Here is a 5,305-nt window from a genome sequence, read left to right as displayed (position 1 = left end):
AAAAAATAATAAGTACAAACAAATAAAAGGGGATCTGATAGCATCAGGCTTGAGTGGTTCCTGAGAGAGAAAAGATCTAGGTCATTCCTTACATTCCCTCGAGCCCTGATATCTTGGTTCTGACTCTTCAAATCTCCCTAATTAAATTGTCCAATTTAATCCTCTCCTTGAGCTCTCTCCTCGGCCTCTGTCCTCCCCAGCCATGTGTCCATTCCATGTACACCGCCCGTGCCAGGGATGACTTACAAACCGCCGGCTCAACCACTCCACAATATGCTGTACAGACAGACTGCCCTGCTCCTCAGCCACCCTCCTTTGTGTGAAGGCCAACTGCTTATGGGCAGTTGGAATGTCTTCTAAGCAGACAAAAGGCTTGCTCAAGTGTGCAACTATTTGGGGGCCTTGGCCACTCCCTCGGCTGGTGGTTAAGGCCTGTGCTGCCTGGAGCCAGCTGCCGAGTCCTCGAGAAGAATAGAGCAGGCATGTGGACGCCACAAAAGCTGCCCAACCCTGTGCCCCAGGCCAGCCCAGGGCTCAGCACATCCTCAACATATGGGTCCCGGGGGGAGGGTCCCCTCATTTAACAATCATGACTTCCCTCTTCAGGAGACAACAAGATTTGGAAACCTTAAATGGGCTGTGTGACTAAATCAAATTCCCAAGGCACCTAGAACCAAGATGCTAATTGCCTTGGCTCATGGTTCTTCCCCTGCATGAGACAGATTGGCTCATTTTTCAGGCGACTAATTATTAATTTGAAGCCATGAATAGAAAGAGATGGGGAGGATCTGTCACCTCCCACTTGGTAAATGCTAAAGCTTTGTCATTTGCAGGCACAGGAGAGTGCCAACCAGCCTTTGAGTGAGCCAAGCAACAAGTCAGGGGTCCCATATGTACAAATTGCTTCCTGGCATTGCTTCTGCTCTGTGCAACGTGGTGGGAGCCCACTTAATCAACTGCCACCATCAGGGCTCACGACACACAGGGCTGTGTTATCTGAGGATTCAACAAATTCAGGCTTCAGAGAGATCTCCAAGGTTTGTGTAAAAGTCTCCACTGGTATAAAACTGTAATTCTGAGTTACACTGTCACAATTTTAGAATGTTAGAGTTCTTTTACAACTTTAAACTTATGGCCCAGCCAGGCACAGTGGCTCATGCCTGTAACCTCAGCACTTTGGGAGGCCAACGCAGGCGGATCACCTGCGCTCAGAAGTTCAAGAGGGACAACATGGTAAAACCCTGCCTCTACTAAAAATACCAAAATTATTTGACAGTAGTGGCAAGCACCTGTAATCCCAGCCACTCAGGAGGCTCAGGCAGGAGAACTGCTTGAACCCAGGAGGTGGAGGTTGCAACAAGCCGACATCACGCCACTGCACTCTAGCCTGGGTGACAGAGTGACACTCCGTCTCAAAAAAAGGTTGTGTCCCATGAATAAACCACACCTTTGACACTATTAATATTTTTAATAAACTCTACAATTATCTTGGGACTGGTACAGCTTCTTTGCACTGTATTTTGGTAGATAAAAGACATTATTCATTAAATGCAAGCAACTAAAATTTTCCGTAAATTTTGGTAAGTCTTTTTCTCCCCAACATTTATCATTTAAAATTTCAAATATGTAGAAGAATTGATAGAATTTACAGTGAATCCCCACAGATCTACCACATACATTCTACAATTAATGCTATCAATTGTAAATCAAAGAACATGACTGAGGCAAGCCTCAATCATTTTAGGAAGTTTATTTGCCAAGGTTAGGAACATGCCCGGGAAAGACCACGGATCCATAGGAAAAATTGAGGTCCATACCCTTCCCAAAGAGAGTCTGGGGACCTCGATATTTAAAACGAAAAGGGTGAGTACTGGGGGGAAAGGAAGAAACTTTTTAAAGATGTGGGTAGGTAAGAGGCAAATGGTTGTGTTCTTCTGAGCCTTTGATCAGCCTTACATGTGAGAGGGGGACAGAGGATCAGGCACTTATGCGTTCATGTAGCTCAGTGAATCTACATTTTTACATGAAATAAAATAGAGGTAGGGCAGAGGAAATAATCAGATATGCATTTGTATTGGTGAGCAGCAAGATGAATTTGGGTTCTGTCCTGTGCCTCACACCTGTGAAGATAAGCTCTCAATTACATTGCCGAGGGAAATTCAACAGAACTGTTTTAGGGTAAAGATCTTGGGGCACACAAGGAGTTTCCTAGTGGGCAAATTGTAAGGGAGGCATGCAGCTTTGTTTTATCTTCATTGCTGTCTTATTTAGGAACAAAACGGGAGGCAGGTTTGCATGATCCTGATTCCAGCCTCACGCTTCCCTTTGGCATTGTGAGTTTGGGATCTCAAGATCGATTTTCATTTCACACAACCTGCCACATTTGTGGTGCAAGTCACACGAAGTTACTGGCATCAGGGCACTGTGCCTCTAAACACCTCGGCATGCATACCATTGCCAGCCATGTTTATGGGGATTTGGAAGTAAAAATTATATGGAATGTCACATCCACTCTGTAGCTCACCTTCTGTGAGTTTGGAAATGTGTACCTTTGTCAAGATGCGCAGCATTCATGCCCTTAGAAGCCCGGGGCCCCTTTCCGGTCAGTCCTGTCCCACCCCCAACTCACCCCCAGTCCAGCCCCACAGGCAATCATAGTTCATTTTTTTCACCACAGTAATAAGTCATTTTTGCTATTGATATCTTAATATACCTAGAACCTCAATAAGTGAAAGTGGTCCAGGGCCCTGTCATCTTCTGTGAGGTCCAGAGAGCCTCCTTACTATTCTTATTTTTTAAATCACCACATCATCAATGTGTCCCTCCAGGTCTAAGAAGGTGAAGGGCAAATTCCAAAACACCAGTTGGCTTTAAGCCCATGAGTCTGCGAGATGTCTTTTTCTTTTTTGCAAATAGGGAATATTAAGCCTGGCTGCTTTACCTGTTCTCATGGGACACTTTAAAGCAAGCAAAGCCTGCACTGTATACTTTGTTGGAGAACAAAGAGCTCTTTGAATCTTTTAAATTGGAAATACAAGCTAGAGATTAATGTAAAAATCCCAGTTTTTTAGGCAAAAATCAACAATGGATGCAAAATTAATGGGTGGAAAGTTGAGTAAGAATATTTACATAGTCTCAAAGTATCTCCAACAAGATACTTAGCAGTTTCAAAAGGAACTATAGTAACGTAGCAGTGGAGAAGCCTGGCAGGCGCTGCCTAAACCAAGGACGAACTCCAGCATCATCCGTGACCAGACAAACTCACACCCACGCCGTAGAACGCACAGAACAGGTGCATCGCTGCAGTGGCATTCTTGATGAAAGTACGTCATCTGAATCTATCGCATGAACCCCAAATTAGGAGCCATTTAATAAAATAATTTACTCTAAAAAACAGTTAAGATCATGGGAAAAAGAAGACTGAGGAATTGTTCCAGATTAAAGGAAATGAGACGTGACAGCCGATTGCAGGACATGATCAAAGACTTTCTTTCTCTGTAAAGGATATGAAATGAAACATCAAAATCTGATGAAGATACATAAATTATATGAGTATTTTATCAAGGTGTGTTAATTTTCTAATGTTAATAATTGTACCATTGTTGTGAAGAGAAGATACTTGTCATTTTATAACAGCTTTGCTGAGATATAACTCATATCCCATAAAATTCATCCTATTAAAAATTCATGGCCGAGCATGGTGGCTCACGCCTGTAATCTCAGCACTTTGGGAGGCCCAGGTGGGTGAATCACGAGGTCAAGAGATCGAGACCATCCTGGCCAACATGGTGAAACCCCTTCTCTACTAAAATATAAAAAGTTAGCCGGGAGTGTTGGTACGTGCCTGTAGTCCCAGCTACTCGGGAGGCTGAGGCAGGGGAATCACTTGAACCCAGGAGATGGAAGTTACAGTGAGCAGAGATTGCGCCACTGCACTCCAGCCTGGCAACAGAGCAAGACTCCGTCTCAGAAAAAAAAAAAAAAAAAATCATTCCATGGTTTTAGCCTGTTCATAGTTATGCAAATCATCACTTAGATTGTTTTAGAATATTTTCATTGATCCAAAAAAAAAAACCATTAGCAACCATTTAGTCACTGCTCCTTCCTTCCTCCTTCCAGCCTCCAGCAACCATGAATCTACTTTTTATCTCTATGGATTTTCTATTCGAACAGTCCATGCAAATGGGAACATCCAATACGTGGCCTTTGCGTCTGACTTCCTCACTTAGCAGAACATCTTCAAGGTTCACCTGGGTTGCAGCATGTCAGAACGTCACTCTTGCAGTGGCTGAGCAGCATTTCACTGTGTGGGTCTACCCATTTTTCAGTCGACAGACACTCAGGCTGAGAATAGTGCTTCTACGAACATTTATGAATGAGTATTTGTTTGAACATCTGTATTCAATCATGTAGGGTACATATCCAGAAGTTTAACTGCTAGATTATATGTTATTTTTATTTTTAACTGTTTTTTTTTGAGACAGGGTCTCACTCTGTCACCCAGGCTAGCGTGCAGCGGCACTATCTCAGCTCACTGCAGCCTCGACCTCCTGGGGTCAAGCAATCCTCCCCTCTCAGCCTCTCAAATAACTGGGACTACAGGCATCCACCATCACACCCTGCTAACTTTTGTATTTTTTTGTAAAGATGGGGTCTTGCCATATATCCCAGGCTGGTCTTGAACTCCTGGCCTCAAGCAATCCCTCTACCTTGGTCTCCCAAAGTGTTGGGATTACAATAACGAGCCACTGTGCCAGGCCTATTTTTAACTTTTGAGGAATTCTCAAACTGTTTTCTAGAACAACTGCACCATTTCACATCCCCACCAGCAATGCATGAGAGTTCTAATTTTTCTTTTCTTTTTTGAGACAGAGTCTCACTGTTACCCAGGCTGGAGTGCAGGGGCATGATCTCGGCTCACTGTAAGCTCCGCCTCCCGGGTTCAAGTGATTCTTGTGCCTCAGCCTCCTGAGTAACTGGAATTACAAGCCTGCACCACACGCCCAGGTAATTTTTTTTGTATTTTCAGTAGAGAAGGGATTTCACCATGTTGGCCAGGGTGGTCTCGAAAACCTGACCTCAAGTGATCTGCCAGCCTCGGCCTCCCAAAGTGCTGGGATCACAGACATGAGCCACCACGCCTGGCCGAGAGTTCTAATTTCTTCACATCCTCACCAACACCTGTTTTCCTCTCCTTTTTAATCATAGACAGCCTAATGAAAATGAAGTGGTATCTCACAGTTCTGAGTTTCATTTCCATGCTGTCTAATGATGTTGAGCATCTTTTCATATGCTTCTTGGTCTT

Source organism: Cebus imitator, unplaced genomic scaffold (assembly GCF_001604975.1).
Source record: "Cebus imitator isolate Cc_AM_T3 unplaced genomic scaffold, Cebus_imitator-1.0 Scaffold134, whole genome shotgun sequence".
Classification (NCBI taxonomy): Eukaryota; Metazoa; Chordata; class Mammalia; order Primates; family Cebidae; genus Cebus; species Cebus imitator.
The sequence above is the reverse complement of the archived record's forward strand: the minus strand, read 5'-3'. Positions refer to the sequence as shown.